This window comes from Orcinus orca, chromosome 16 (genome assembly GCF_937001465.1).
Source record: "Orcinus orca chromosome 16, mOrcOrc1.1, whole genome shotgun sequence".
Classification (NCBI taxonomy): Eukaryota; Metazoa; Chordata; class Mammalia; order Artiodactyla; family Delphinidae; genus Orcinus; species Orcinus orca.
This window is the reverse complement of record NC_064574.1, coordinates 76896927-76913660: the sequence shown is the minus strand read 5'-3', so window position 1 is coordinate 76913660 and position 16734 is coordinate 76896927. Positions and strand designations below refer to the sequence as shown.

General features: G+C 44.7%; 1 long non-coding RNA gene across 1 annotated transcript in view; it reads left to right on the top strand.

Moving 5' to 3' along the window:
• The window catches only part of LOC125961430 (uncharacterized), a 195714-nt gene extending 183782 nt beyond the window's left edge, over window positions 1–11932 (top strand). The window contains exon 3 of the long non-coding RNA XR_007472147.1: window positions 11846–11932. This is a non-coding gene — a long non-coding RNA (uncharacterized LOC125961430). The remainder of the gene's footprint in view (window positions 1–11845) is intronic.
• Window positions 11933–16734: the final 4802 nt, after the last annotated feature.

Below are 16734 nucleotides of genomic sequence, written 5' to 3'. Positions count from 1 at the left end.
TCAGTGAAAAATATAAGTGATGCCAACTGACAACATGGCAGTGTTATTCCCACAACCCCCTGGGCAGCTTCCAGGAAAGCAAAGTCTTTGGGTTCTGGGGGGAGTGTGGTTGCAAAGCTGAAACTTAAAGAACCCAGGAGCCACGCTGAGGCTGGAGGAGAACCGGGAGAGCGCGGTAACCTAGAATTCCCGTGAAGACAGTCGTTCCAGACAGAAGGGGTGAGTAATTGTGCCACATGCTGCTGAATCCTGAGTCAAAGGAGCACAGAGAAGTGACCATCGGATGTGGCAGAAGGAAGATGGTTGCTCACTTTGGCAAGAGTGTTTCCATGGGTGGTGAAGACAAATACCTGATCACTGTGAGTTGAAGAGAGACCATGAGATTAAGGAAGAGGAGTTGGGCTCTAAAAGGGAGCAGAAACCTGGGGCAGTAGCTGAAGGAGAAGGCAGGCCTCAGGGAGGGCATTTTTAAAAGGATGTGAGCTTTGGCAATACCTTCATAAGCTGATGGAAATGGCTCTGGAAAGAGGGAGAAAACCAGTGCTGAAGAGAACAGGATAATCGCAGGAAGGGCATGTGCTTGACTGGTGACATTAGTCTTACATCAGAGCCAGACCATGTCATCCACTCTGTAAGGAGGGAAGGCAGAGAATGTGTGTAAACTGCAGCCAGGCGAGTAGATAACACGGCGGCAAATCCGGGTCGCTCTCCCACTTCTTTTATTTTCTCAGTGAACTATGATGTCAGACAAGCCTGAGGAGGAGGGAGTGGGAGGTTGGAGCATGTGGGAGAATCCACTCTGGAGATGTAATGGGGCACCTGGACAGCGCTGAGGTTCCACCTGAGAATTGTAGTCATGAATTTAAAGGGAGAGCTGTCAGCTCTGTAGGGTGATCTTCTGTGGCCGTGTTCAGCGCTGGGCAGAGGGGAGAGGTTGAAATTTGAGTTGGAGGAAGTTAGGATGGTGGGAGGGGGAGGGGGGTATAAGGATGAGCGCAAGGGAGGGATGATAAGGATGGAGTGTGGAATCCAAGCCGGACCGGGTAGGAAGTGAACACACAAGAGGTGGGACAGAAGAGCAGCAATGTCAATGAACTGGAGGACCCGATGGCATCAAAACAGGGGTATGAGAGAACGTGAGCGGGAAACATGGTAATGGTTGCCTTGGTGATGGTTATCCTCTGCAGGTGGAAGTCTTCTTGTATCTTGCTGGTGACCCTGAGGCCAGTCATTATCTTGTCCATGTACTAGGGCTTGCTGAGGATAAGGGCTGGGACCAGGACAAATGGAGTCCTAGGAAGTCACCGGCTAATGCAGGAAACCCTAAAGAGTCAACTTTGATTGACCTCCAGTAAGAATGTGTTACAGAAATCAAAATAAGTCGAGCCAGGAATTATGACATAAATCTGAGGGCAAGAACCTGGTACCAAATGGGAATCAAAAGTGCATCCAGGGCAGAGCATGTGAAGCTGGAAGTAAGTAGAAATCAGAGGGTATAGAAGGAGCCTGTGGTGTGGACACGTCCATGTGTAGACGTGTCAATGCACAAAGGTCCAGATGGTCCTCTGAATTCGCTAGTGTCCCAGCCATTTCCATACTTAGGTGTCTCTGCACTTGGATCTCAAAGGCACACAGTGTGTCTTCTAACAGCAGTAAGGTGTCACGGTCCCATGGGTGGTGAACAATACGGTGGAACAGAGGATAGTGGGGCAACCCAGGTCAGTGACGACTGGGCAGGGCTGCGCTGGGCTATGTGGCTGGTAGGATAGTGGCCATTTCTGAGGATTCAAGTGAGAAACAGACTACATGCTCCGCTTCTCCCAACTCAGTATTTACAGGGCAATGAGATAGTCAAGGTGATGCAGCACAGTAAGGGCAATTAGGAACACTGGGTTCTAGACCCAGCTCTGCCACAAAATAATTAACTACTTCGATAATAATTTACCTTTGGGAGAGCCAATAACTGCCAAGCACTGTTGGGAGATGTTACGATCTAGACCGGCGTATCATGTTTCAAACATTAGTGTGCAAAAGAATTACCTGGCAGGCTTCTTAAAGCACAGGTTCCTGCGCCTGGTGACTCGATTTTGTGCGTCAGGAACAGTGCCCACGTATTGCATTTCTAAACAGCTCCCAGGGGATGCAGATACTGCTAAACCCTGGACCACACTCTGAGTAACGCTGGTAAAGGAGAAGATGACGAGGAAAAAGGAAAGCGGAATCAGGAACACAGGCGGCCAAAGGACACGCCAAGGAGAGAGACAGGCTTCTGTGATTTGTGAAGCTGTTCTTTGCGGGACAGTAGCCAACCTTTCAGAACTCAAGGTACGGCTGGATCGCGAAGGCCTGCTATACCATGGTGATCAATTTGGACTGCTTCCTCCAGGCAATAATTTTTTTATATACATTTATTTATTTATTATTTATTTTTGGCCGCGTTGGGTCTTCATTGTGGTTGCACGGGCTTCTCACTGGGGTGGCTTCTCTTGTTGCGGAGCACGGGCTCTAGGCGCGCGGGCTTCAGTAGTTGTGATGCACGGGCTTAGGTGCTCCACGGCACGTGGGATCTTCCCAGACCAGGGTTTGAACCCGTGTCCCCCGCATTGGCAGGCGGATTCTTAACCACTGAGCCACCAGGGGAGTCTCAGGCAATAATTTTTGAGAGTGGAAGTGATGACAGAATGAGAATAATGCTGCAGGAATGTTATTTTGGCAGCAAATTGCAGGGAAGACTGGAGTCATCACAAGGGAGACTAGAAGGAAGGTTATTACTCAGTAAGAAATGGGAGGATTACAAAAAGACGAGGAGCAGAGAGAGAGCAGGGGCAACAGGAGAGTTAGGCTGAATCTGGGAAATGATAAAAAAAAAAAAAAAGATCAATAGGGCTGAATGACAAATTACCTAAATTACCTGCAAAGAAACAAGTGATGGACGATGATTCAGGATTTTTGACCTTCTGATCTTTTATCTTTGGGACAGTTTTAGAGAAAAATCACCAGGAATATATCTTCCATGTGGATGTGGAATCAGAGACAAGAATTAAGAAGTGAATTTGCAAAGAACACCTGGTTTATCAAATAAGAAACATAACAGTTCTTTAAAGTAAAATCCCACAAAATTACTAATCTTACAGTTAGTCCATTCATGATGGAAAAGCGTTTTTGGACATGATTTTCGTATTCACAAGCATGTCATATGCTTAGACATCTGAAATGTGAAAGTCAGAGGTAAGCTTGTTTTGTTGTGAGTCTGGAACATACAGGAAGGGTGCGAGGGGAAATAACCTTGCTAGTTTGGGTTCTCTTGGGTTCTGGTTTGGCGTTTGATTGCTTTGGCTTTGCTTTCTAATGCGGGTACTTGAGATGCATGATGATAACTCCTACCGGTACAGGAAGTGTCTGCTTTGTTTGCTCCTTTCCTACATTCTTGTTCTGAAAAAAGAGACGGTGAAGCAGAGTAGGAAGCGCTCTGAGCCGGGGGTCCGGAGACCTCGCTTGGGGACATGGCAAGTCATTAACTATGTAACTCAGCCCCTCTTGACAACGGAATTAGCTTCACAGGCTCCCAGGTAGCTTCCAGAGCTGACAACAAACATAGAGCCGGGATTCTACTCCGTTTCAAACACATCCTTTTTCTCCAGAGCATATCAACCTCACCACGAACTATACTCAACAGGGCTACTGGAGAACGCAACATCCTGCCTTTCCTGCCCCCTCCCTCCCCCTCCCTCTCCTCTCCTCCCCCTCTCTTATTTTCTTCTCCTCCCTTCCCTTCCTTTCTTTTCATTCTTGTGCCCTTCTCTTCCACCCTTCCCTCCACCACAGATACACTCTTAGGCTCTCTTTTGGTCTCACCTTCTGCACAGGAATAATAGAAAGTACCCACATGTGTGCCCCACCCCCTCATTTTTCCTATATCTAGAATTTTCCTTGCTAAATCTACCAGTAGGTAAGAGGCCAATATTCCAGATCCACTCCTTTGCATAGAGACACTCTCTACAGAAGCCTTTTATAGCAATGTGAGTCATCCCCCAAAGGGCGATGGTATACTAGTATTTGGTAATTCATCAGATGTCTATCAGGCATCTCACTGAGCACCAAAGCATTGGAAGGCAGAGGAGAGAAGAGGTGTTTCTGAACTGAGCTGGGCTCAGAGGGGTAAGAGGTGTTGGACCCTGGCTAGTCCCAGCTATGAAAACATCCGCCCTCTCTTCTGGAGAGAGGAGACAAGCTCTGAGCCCATCTCTACATTACTGTGTAACCCAAAGTCACCATCTTCTGAGTTCTTAGCATCCTCAATTATAACATCAGACGTGGGAAAAGGTTCCCACCAAGTTCCAGAATGATGGCTTTCAGAGTATGAGACAGAGGGAACAGAAGCAAAAGGAAAGAGACTAATGGAAGCAAATCTACTTTACTGTTTTGCCCACAGCCAGCCAAGTAGGAGTGCAAGTTACTCATGATGGTTAGACAGTAAATTGAGACAGTCCAGGCTTATGCCTGGGATTCCAACTTAATTATTAGTAATGTCCCCTTCACTTTGAAAAGCATCACAGCACAGATCAAAAATTATATGCTCATCCATTCATAGTGAATGTTTCCCAAGGACTCAGAAGGACTGGCGCCCTCCTGCCTCTGCCACGCAGGCTTTCTTTCTTTTCTGTCTTAGCTGAAGCCAATCAAATCCAGCTTATTTCGTTTGACTAAAATACACACATGTAAAGCAGCCATCATCCCAAATCAAGACTCCCCAAATGCATTCTTGCAACCAGAGCCTCATAATTAGAGAGCTGGCCTTGACCTTTGGCTGTTGGCCTCGGGGTACCACCTATCCTAAAACGTGTAAGGCAAAAGAGCTTTATGCTTTGAGACCAATAGGGATGAAATCAGCTTAGGATAGAAATCCTTAAAACCGAAAGTGACAGAAAGGTTTCCATGTCGGGTATTGCCGCGGAAAAGCTTGATCAATGTTTGGGGTTTCTTAACCCAGGCACTTGTGGCCAACCTCCCATGATGACTATCATATGTAAGGTTGCAAATGGAAGGCACCGACTCCCCCCACCCCCCGCCTGGCAGTAGCAGCCATGATATTCAGTCTTGTCATTGGTCAGTGAACAGGCTTCCTCCCTCCTGCTTCTCACTCTGAATAATTCTTTTCCCCAATAGGACGATAACTTCCTCATCTTGGCTCTGCAAGACCTCCATTTTATGAGATCTCGGAGGCTCAAAGCAGCTATCTACCATCAAAACAGCCTCTGCGTTCATCTTCAGCGGAGGATCTCTAGCTCCTTTGCGAACAAGCATTATTACAACCATTTTATAAAACAGAGACAGAGAGAGCTCCCCGGTGCCTCTTAGCAGTGGTCTAGTGTGGCGGTCTTCTTAGCAGGCCACACGTGGGAACTTCTCCTTTACCCCTCCCCATCTGCCCCTACTCATGGAAGGAGCCAGGAGGGCAAGAAACCCAGAGCCTGCAAGACACAAGCCAAAGGAAGGGCAGCCAGAAGACAGCGAGAAAGTGCAGGGTGCTAGACTAAATCATGGCCCCCAAAGATAGGCCCACGTCCTAATCTTCAGAACCCACAAGTGTTTTCTTACAAGGCAGAAGAATCTTTGCAGATGTGAGTATGCTAAGGAGCTTGAAATGGGGAGATTATCTTGGATTATCTGGGTGGGCCCTAATAGCAATCATATGTATCCTTATAAGAGGGAAGCAGAGAGAGATTTTACACACACACACACACACACACACACACACACACACACATACACACAGAGAGAGAGAAGAAGACAGAGTGACCAGAGAGGCAGAGACTGGAGTGATGAGGCCACAAGCCAAGGAATTCTGGCAGCTAGAAGCTGGGGGAGGCAAGGAATGGATCCTCCTCTAGAGCCTCCAGTGGGAGCACGGCCCTGCTGAGACCTTGATTCTGACACAGTGAAACTGATTTCAGATTTTGGCTTCCAGAACTGCATGAAAATGATTATGCGTTGCCTGAAGTCACTAATCATTTGATGGTGGTTAGTTACAGCAGCACAGGAAACTAAGGCGGGCAGTTCCTGCAGTACCCAAGATGTAAAACCAGAAGGGGCTGACCTGGAGTCAGGGGGTGGCAGCGGTGGGGGAGGACCGGTCAGCCAAGGAGTGACGGAGCTGGAAGCAACTGCATGTTAGAAAGATTGACTTTGGGATTAGGTAGCTGTGACTTCCAACCTTGGCTTTGTCACCTACCAGCTGCACGGTGTTTAGCGTCAGTCCGAAATCTTTGAAAAGAACATAATAATATCTGACTTTCAGGGTTGTGGTGAGAAATACAAGAGTTAAAAAAAAGAAGAAAAAGAAAACCATCTCCTATGCGGAGGATGCTCATTAAAAAGTAATGACTACTGATGCGGGAAAATTTAACCAAAAAAAACCAAACTTATTTTAAAAGACTAGAGGCAGAGTCCAGAGTAGGGAGAGATGTGATTTTGTTTGGGAAAATACCTTGATGCCTTCTTTGGATATCGATGGGGAGGACACCTCCTGTTTTCTGCCCCCATCCTCTTTTCTCTTACCCACCCCCCATCCCATACTCCACATGCTCCAATGGGGTAGAACACAAACATAGAAAACTGAACTTCTCAGCCTAATAAGGAAGGAGGAATTTGAAGTTCCCAGAAATGAGGAAATGTTGTGTTCCCAAAAAGATGTGTTTAGGTACTAATCCCCAATACTTATGAATGTGCCCTTATTTGGAAATAGGGTCTTTGCAGATGTAATCAGGGCCAGATGAAATCAGGTTGGATTCGGGTGGCCCTCCTCCAATGACTGGTGTCCTTAGAAGACAAGGGAAACTGGGGCACACAGACACACACAGAGGAAGATGGCTACAGGAGCCAGAGGAACCACCTAGCAGAACACCTTGTGACGACAGAGGCAGAGATTGGACCGATACAGCAGCTGCAAGCCAAGCAAGACCAAGGATTGATGGCCCTGACCAAAAGGCAAGAAAGGATTTCAGAGGGAGCATGGCCTTGCCAACAGCTGATCTCAGACTTCTACAGACACTCGATTTCTATTGTTTAAGCCACCAAGTTTGTGGTACTTTGTTAATGCAGCCCTAAGAGACTAATACATGGACCTGAGTCAAGAGGATGAGAAACAGGCATGCAGTTGTCAAACCAGGAGAGCATCCCTGCTGGGGAGAATGGCCCGGGAACTTTTAGGAAACATATTGTCTCATGCTCATTTCTAGAGGGTTTGCTGTGACACCGACCTTCACTGAATCTTCTGTTTCACGTGAACACCCTTGGATTTATCTGTTGGGGAATCGAGTATGCATTGCTTAGTTGCTGCCTCTGGGTAGAGGGAAGAAAATACGCACTGGTGTGAGACCTACAAAGGGATAGGAAATTGGGACAAGAGGAGGCCACAAGACACAGACACGAAGTCCCTTCAGAATCCCAGAGGTTTTTGCCAAGAGGACCGCTGTGATTGTCCTACTAAAGAGCAACATGACAAGTCAGGGCCTGAACACTTAGGAACCCCATCAGCTGTAGGACAGATGGGCTACATTCTTACTAACGTCATGGCTGAAGCAGGAATCCAAACACAGGGCTTGGGACAACGAGTTGAGCGACTGTTTATTTTGACCAGTTTCAAATCCATTGTGCTCCGGCTATGGCCGGCAAGACCAGCTGTGCCTTCCCTGCATCCTCACTAGCCTTTCCTCCCTCTGAAGAGCGCCGTTGCCCATAAGGGGGCGCCTGCCTCCCCATGCCCTTCCTGGAAATCCTCCCAGGAGGCTTGTGTCCCCAGCGTCTGACCTTGGCCATGCCTGGGAGAATGTGAGATCAAAGGAAGGAAAGTGCTCCTTTCTGGTACTTCAATCAGGGAGAGAAGCAATTAAAATATGAATTAATCTAAGTGAGATGGAAATGCAGATGTAGAACAAGAGCATCTCCATCACCTTGAACCTGAGCTGCACGCAGTTTAGCTCCTGTGATTAAAGACATTTTCATGCCATTAAAAACCTTCTCTTCTAATGTTACAAACGCTATGTCAGTCAAATGCCCAAAGCAGCCTAGGTGAGGACTGCCCTCTCCTCGGTTCCTCCCCTTGATCCTTTCAGAGGGCTGGCAGGGGGGCGGGGGGGCCTCTTAGGAGTGGGTGTGGAGGGTTTGGGGAATGATGGCAATGCAGGTACCGAGCTGAATGGAAAGAGCCTTCGCATGTGTCTCCTCTCAAACAGCTCCTGTCTAATTCTTGACTCTTTTGTGCAGCCTGAGTCCTGGCTGCCAGATGGCACTGGGAAGACAGAACTGGGAAACGAACCTTCTGGTTTGCTGCCTGTTTCTTTGAAATGAGTGACAACTGTGGTATGTATTTCCAGAATTCTGCCTCTGCTTCTCTATAGTCTTAAGGACCCTCCATTGACCCTCTGCAGGGTGGGGTGAGGCTGTGACCCCAGAGGAAGGGATGCATGTAAGCCAGCAGTTCCCAAACTTTTTGGCATCAGGGGCTGGTTTTGTGGAAGACAATTTTTTCAGGGATTGGGGGGGCGGGGGGATGGTTCAGGCGGTAACGCCAGCGATGGCGAGCCATGGGGAGCGCTCACGCACCGCTCACCTCCTGCTGTGCAGCCCGGGTCCTGACAGGCGGCGGATGGGTACCAGTCTGGTGGCCTGGGGGTTGGGGACCCCTGGTTTAGCACGTGGAACTTTTGGTGCACTCGATAACTGGCCTTCAATACTGGGACCAGAGCTTTACGTGACCCAGCTGAGTGGACTTGTACCCATGTCACTGGAGGGAAATAGAAACCGAGGGACCTGGAATGGAGAGCACTTTTCTTGCTTTCCTCTAAGTGCAAATAACAAGCTGAAACTTGGTCTGTGGCTGGCGGGTAAGGACCGAGCATTCTAGAAACAATGAGCAATGTGCTCAAATTACTGCAATTGATAACTTGCTTATCATTAGTCGATAAGCCCTACTTAATCTATATGGAATTCCTGCGACACAAGACTCCAGCCACTGCACCCCAAACGTCTGTGTGTGCACGTGTGTGCCTGTGCACATGCGCCATCCGAAAATGAGAACACTCCCGTCATCAGTGAGATGGATTGGGCCCTAATTGATTTTCCATAGACAAATGCTTTAAATTTTGGTAAACCCTTTGTAACATCTTAGTCAAATTAAACAGCCCTTTCAAGTCAGATTTATAGTGCATAGGATTCCACTTAACTGAGACAAGCGATGCAATTTCAGTGCAATTTAAAGGGTATTTCATGTAGAGATGGAACCAATCCTTGTCAAGGCCCTGGAGGTAACAAGAAATCTTCCTCTTCTCATTTGCTTGGAAGCAGTTGCAGTCCCTTCCACGGGGGCTGAGCAGACCACGGAGAATTGTGAACGGTTCGGAGTAGTAGATTTCACGACCCAGGTTCATTGAAGGGGAAGTGATGAAAGGGAGGGGATGGAAAAGGAGGCAGGACCTACCCACAACATCCAAAGCCTTTGTCAGACTTAGGAGAAAGGGTCCAGTTTGGGTGCACAAATGACTACAAGGCCTTTCTTCACTCCAGGCTGCAGCAGGTCTGAGCACTGGCTGGATTTCTGCCCCCATTTGCTCCCTGGAACTGGTGCCCTTAAGCAAGATGCAACCTGCACAACCGTATACAGCGGCCCCAGGAGGATGACATCAGGAATTTTACATACACATATGACCTTCCTTAATGTTTACCACACGAGGAGGTTTAAATTACTGTCCCGATTTTACAAATATGGATAGCTGGGAGACAGGAAACACTGCGTTCACAGGAACGCTGGTTGATGGGATTCTAGCCCAAGTCTATCTGGTTATATCCAACCCCTCTCCTAACTCACCATGGACTATGAATTCAACCGAAGGGCCTGGGAATCTTCTTCCAGAGTCAAAGGAAGACCTGGAAGGTGTGAACCTCACATCTTTGAAGATGCTGTTGGAAAGGGGAGCAGATATTCTCAGTTGGCTGTCCAGCTTCCACCACGAGGCTCCTGCAGTTGTGAGGTAACTCAGTTTTGTCTGTCCTCAAAGTTCTGCCTCACATCAAGCTGAAACTCCCCTCCCTTTGCCCTAAAAGAATGACTAGTGTCTGGACCAACAACTGCAGGCCTCTGTTCTAAGGGACCCACTGGCAAAGCCTGGAATAGAGAGGGGACCTGGAGCCACCTCGCCCCTGAGCCTTTGCTCTTGAATGCAACTAAAAGTCATCATCCTGCCCATCTTATTATAGGGTTCTGAGGATCAAGAGATGGAGCAAATGGATTACAATACCCTTGCACCTGAGATGAGGAAATAAAGAAAACATACTCAGCTTTTAACTTAATAAGTTTACATTGTTATGTATTGTTATATATCCTATAATATATTGTTATATATTTATATATGTTTATATTGAGTTTTAATGTATTGAGTTTTCAATATATTAGTTTTTCAGCAAAATCTATTCCACTTAAAGGACTGTCTTTTATGCTGAAATTAAACCTCTCTTACTGTATTGTCTTTTTCAAATCCTTTATTAATCAAAGAAGGTAACCGATAGTTGCGTGTGTGTGTGTCTGTGACTGTGTGCCTGGTTTTATTGTAGCTCGTCTGTGTTTTATAAATCCTTCAACTTGGACAAAATTTAAAATTTGGCAAGTCTTTGTCAGTATCACAAACATTTGCACGCGTGTTTTTATATGTGTGTGTGTGTGTGTGCTTTACATTCATGGGTCCATGGTCCCAACATTTTAAGAATCACTGCCTTAGCCACAGAGAACTAACATTCACTGAGGGCCAGTTCTACCTTTTAATACTCAAGACAACCCTGCAAGATAAATATATCTAATTCAAGATAACGTGGTTGCTCAAAGAATTTGTGTATCTCGTCTAATCTTTCACAGTTAGGTAGCTGAAGATTTGAACCGAAGTCCTTCTGATGCCAAAATACCAGGACTTTTTGTTCGTTTTGATGTTTGTTTTTCACTTTACCACATTGTTTAATAGCTTCCTTTTATTCCTATAGTTCCATAGTGGGGTACTCGGAGGAAATTTGCTGGCTTTGAATTAATCAGTAAATTTCATTAATTCTTTCCATTGGTGCCCACAATATCAAATACCTATGTCTGCAGAAAACATGTTTGACCCAATTGGACAGATTTTGGAGTCCATAATTCAATGCAACCAAAAGAGAGCTATTGGAAGATTTAAACCACATTCCATTTGCTTCTTGGTTTCCTTGGATCAGTGATTCTTAGGAATTTTTAGGTCCACTGGAAATTAAATTCCATAAAGGCAATGCATTTTTTCCTGTTTTGTTCACTGCTGTACTTTCTACAACCTAGGCCATAATAAATACTCAAAAAGTGTTTTCCACATCATACAAAAAAATAAACTCAAAATGGCTTAAAGACTTAAATATAAGACATAATACCATAACACCCCTAGAAGAGAACATAGGCAAAACATTCTCTGACATAAATTGTACCAATGTTTTCTTAGGTCAGTCTCCCAAGGCAAAAGAAATAAGAGCAAAAATAAACAAACGAGACCTAATCAAACTTACAAGCCTTTGCACAGCAAAGGAAACCATAAACAAAATGAAAAGACAATCTAAGGAATGGGAGAAAATATTTGCAAATGATGTGACTGACAAGGGCTTAATTTCCAAAATATACAAACAGCTCATACAACTCCATAACAAAAAGACAACCCAATCGAAAAAAGGGCAGAAGACCTAAATAGACATTTTTCCAAAGAAGAATACAGATGGCCAACAGGCACATGAAAAGATGCTCAACATCGCTAATTATTAGAGAAATGCAAATCAAAAATACAATGAGGTACCACCTCACACCGGTCAGAATGGCCTTCATTAAAAAGTCTACAAATAACAAATGCTGGAGAGGGTGTGGAGAAAAGGGACACCTACACTGTTGATGGGAATGTAAATTGGTGCAGCCACTATAGAAAACAGTGTGGAGGTTCCTCAGAAAAGTAAAAATAGAATTACCATAGGATCCAGCAATCCCATTTCTGGGCTTATATCCAGACAAAACTAATTTACAAAGATACACGCACCCCTATGTTCATAGCAGCGCTATTCAAAACAACCTAAACGTCCACCAACAGATGAATGGATAAAGAAATGTGGCACATATATACAATGGAATACTATTCAGTCTTAAAAAGAATGAAATAATGCCATTTATAGCAACATGGATGGACTTAGAGATTATCATACTAAGTGAAGTAAGTCAGAAAGAGAAAGACAAATACCATGTGATATCACTTATATGTGGAATCTAAAATATGGCACTAATTAACTTATCTACAAAACAGAAACAGACTCACAGACGTAGAGAACAGACTTGTGGTTGCCAAGGGGGTAAGGGGGGGTGGAGGAGGGAAGGATTGGGAGTTTGGTTTAGCAGATGCAAACTATTATATATAGAATGGATAAACAACAAGGCCCTACTGTATAGCACAGGGAACTATATTCAATATCCTGTGATACACCATCATGGAAAAGAACATGAAAAATAATGTATATATATACGCATAACTGAATTATTTTGTTGCACAGCAGAAATTGACACAATATTATAAATCAACTATACTTCAATAAGCGTTTTTTAAAAAGTGTTTTCTGAATGAGTGAATGAAAGAAAAGAGACTCATTTGAGTATCTGATAAAAGCTACAGACTGTCTTCCCAGAAGAACGCACAGAGGCACATGGATAACACCGTGCATGGCATTTTCAGGTTCAGTGACCCCCGGAAGCTTATCTGTGATTCACAAAAGCTTAGGCTATTTTCTCATGAAGAAACAGCCCTTGACACTTACTATTGTTGGAGGAGCAAGGCTCTTTGGCTCTGGACTCTTTCTTCTATGTGGATGGGCACCTGGATGGTGTGAGGCCATCAACAATTTGGATCATCCATTGTTTTACCGATTTGATCTGAATGTCTGGGGCCTTTCTGGATCTGAGAGGTAAAAAGAGAAGTAACAGCCATCACTCAATGAGGTTATATAGTCTGCCAGGCACTAGGTTATGCATTTTATGTATAATTGATCTAATCCTCATGTCAACCTTACCAGGTAAGTATTGTCATACCTATTTTTCATTTTTTTTCATTTTATTTTTTAACTGAGGTTTAAGTCACGTATAAGATTATATTAGTTTCAGGTGTACAATGTAATGATTCTATAGTTATGTATATTGAGAAATGATCATCATATTAAGCCTGATTAACATCTGTCACCATATATAGCTACAATTTTTTCCTTTTTTTTCTTGCGATGAGAACTTTTTTTTTTTTTTTTTTTTTGCGGTACGTGGGCCTCTCACTGCTATGGTCTCTCCCGTTGTGGAGCACAGACTCCGGACGCGCAGGCCCAGCGGCCATGGCTCACGGGCCCAGCTGCTCCGTGGCATGTGGGATCCTCCCGGACCGGGGCACGAACCCATGTCCCCTGCATCGGCAGGCAGACTCTCAACCACTGCACCACCAGGGAAGCCCGCGATGAGAACTTTTAAGATCTAATCTCTTAGCAATTTTCAAATGTGTACTACAGTATTAATAACTATAGTCACCATGCTATAATTATATCCTTGTGACTTATTTATTTTATAACTGGAAGTTTGTAGCTTTTGACCCCCTTCCCTCACTCCCCACCCCACCCCGTAACCACCAATCATCAACTTGATGGTCGGACTTCGAAAATCTAGTTGTTTCCATGACTCGACAAAGCAGTGAAAGCTTAAGGACACCAGGATCCAACATGCTTTGTGAAATGGGGTCTCCTGACTGCCATTCTTTTATTAAAAAAAAGGAGACACAAAGCAAGGGCCCAAATCTGAGTTGATACGACTGTAGACTTAAATTATTTTTTCATTTTTATTATGAAAAATTTCAAACACACACAAAAGTAGAGAAATTAGTACAATGAAGCACCGTGTTGCCCCAGCAACCGCGTTTCTGCCAATCTTATTTCATCTACCCCACTGTATTCTTATTGCAATTTTTAAGCCATCTTTTCCTTGACGCCCTCAAAAATGCATCTCAATAAAGACATCACAATAGAGACAACCTGACTCATGTTTAAGGTAACCGTCACTTTTTAAAATTTATTTATTTATTTATTTTTGGCTGCGTTGGGTCTTCGTTGCTGTGTGCAGGCTTTCTCTAGCTGCAGTGAGCGGGGGCTACTCTTTGTTGCGGTGCGCGGGCTTCTCATTGTGGTGGCTTCTCTTGTTGCGGGCTCTAGGCTCGCGGGCTTCAGTACACGTGGGCTCACTAGTTGTGGTGTACAGGCTTAGTTGCTCTGCGGCATGTGGGATCTTCCTGGACGAGGGAATGAACCCATGCCTCCTGAATTGGCAGGTGGATTCTTCACCACTGAGCCACCAGGGAAGTCCTGAGGTAGCCATCATTTTTTATACTTTAAAGAGCAAGGAATGTGTGGACAACACAATCTGCTCATTAAATCTAAAGAGAATGCAATTTGAAGTTATTGGTATGCGAACGAGAGAAGACCCACCAAGCACACCGACTGAAACAGTCTTTCTTTCAATCTGGCCATGCAGGTTCCCTGGGATCTGTTGAATCAAGCTGTATTCCCCAAAGTACTTGGGTCTTTTATATTAGTTTCATTAGGGTAGTTCTGGTTCTTTACTTGTAGCAGAGCTTGGTAAATGAGAGGCCACCTGAGAAGCAATTAAACTAAACCAGGAAATCTTTCCTGTTCATTTCATCTTGTCCTTAAATAGTTTACACGTCAATTGAACTGTGAAGCGCTCATGGTGGTTTACGATGATTGCTCCACTACGGGTCAGCGCCTAATGAGTTGGGTACTTATCTGTGACCCCGACAAGATGACTGTAAATGAACAGATAAGAAGACCAATGGGACTAGTTCTCAAGGCTGCCCACAGAATCAAGATAACAGAAGCCAGTGGAGTTGGTTTTTCAGTTTTCTACTGAAAAGTAGAAGCTGGTGGAGTCAGGTAGATTGAAACACCTAGGGTTTTTTTTATTTAGAAAAATAAGGTGCTTATCTTAGCTCTTGACAAATGACAAGATATCTCTTCAACCCACTCTTTTTTGGGGGGACCAGCCTTCCTCTTATTTCTTCACAATATCTGGTAAACTTGTGGTTCCCATCAAATGATTCCATTGAGGTGGATGGCTTCACTTAATACAAAAGATGTGTACAAATGTCAGTCTAGTGGAGTGGTACAGGGACGCTTACTCGCTTGTACCATCACAGAAACATACTGAACAGGGTGAAACAAAATCAAAAGATCTTAGTAAAAGTGCATTTGCAGACTGAACAGATAAAATCATAATGACATAGCATGGCATAATCAAAATTCTCAATAATTGGCAAACTAGAACAAAGAATCTCCTTTTTCTCCCATTCACTAGCTGCATTAGCCGGATTTTTTTAGTGTGGCATAACAACGAACCAAATCTCAGTGATTTGCAGCAACAAATATTTGTTTTAAGCTGTGGATTGACGTTTGTCTGCGGTGTGGCTGGTTGTAGCTGGGCTCAGCTGGGTTATGTTGCATCCAGGTCTGTTCCCTGTATTTTCATTCCAAACCCAAGGGGCGACAGCTACCTGGGGCATATTTTTCTCATTACAGGGAGTGGATACTTAATAGGGCTGGTAGAAATTCGCTAACTTCTTCAATCCTCAGCTGGGAACTGGCACAGTGTCACTCATTACCCATATTCCACTTATCAAAGCAAAGTGCATGGTAAAGTCCAAAAATGGATACAGATGTATAATCTATAGACTCCAGCGGAAGGATCTGCAAAGTCAGAGAGAAAAGGGAATGGAGATATAAATCCTTTTCTGAAAAAGATTTGGGAACACTAATTCAGCCTCCCACAATAACGGTGAAAAGAGCCGAAATTGGCAGAAATGTGTGTCAATGTCAAATGTGCTGATCCGTGACTTTCTGGTAAGGCAAAGAGTGCTCTCAAGTTCTTGACAGCCTTATCCTTTAGCCCCTTTGGCAACAGCACCAGTGTTTCTATTTACACACCCTGAGTATGGAATAAGGCATGGATTTTCCTCCTCTTAAACAAAACATCAGTTACGACTTTTGCCGCAAAAAGGCGCATGTCAGACAGCGAGTATATCAGGGTAGAAAAATCAGCATTCCTCAGGCTAAAATAAATTATTTGGGATGGAGACTACCCACTCACTACTAAGTGGTTTCATAGAAAGGGCATTTTTTAATTGAAAAGTTTAAAATGAAAGGGTTGGACTTCTTTGGCAGTTAATTTTCAAGATTAATGTTTGACTATCTCTTTCTAGGTTCCTTGAGAGAAGTTAGAAAGTTCTATGGGCTTGACACTAGGGGCAGAGCCATTCTATCTCATGCTACATTCATTTGGTGCCCTGTCCAGAGAGAAGATACGAGGAAGGTGGACCACGGGGATGAGCTGGAGTGACATTTCGCGTGTTCTTCTACTCATCCTAGGTGATTAGCATCACCTAAGATGAGGCTCACGAACTCAAATGCCTTCAGCTGCTAGATCTATAACAGGAATGAGTGGCACTGACTGGGAGTCAGGAAAATGTTTGCCTAAGCTTGAGGTTTGCTGGCAACTGACACTCAGCCTTGGTATAAAAGAGATGACAGAGGATGATGAAGATTGAGTTCATGTCCCTTCTAGAAGAGGGGCCTTTCAGTAACTGGCTCTAGCTAACTGCC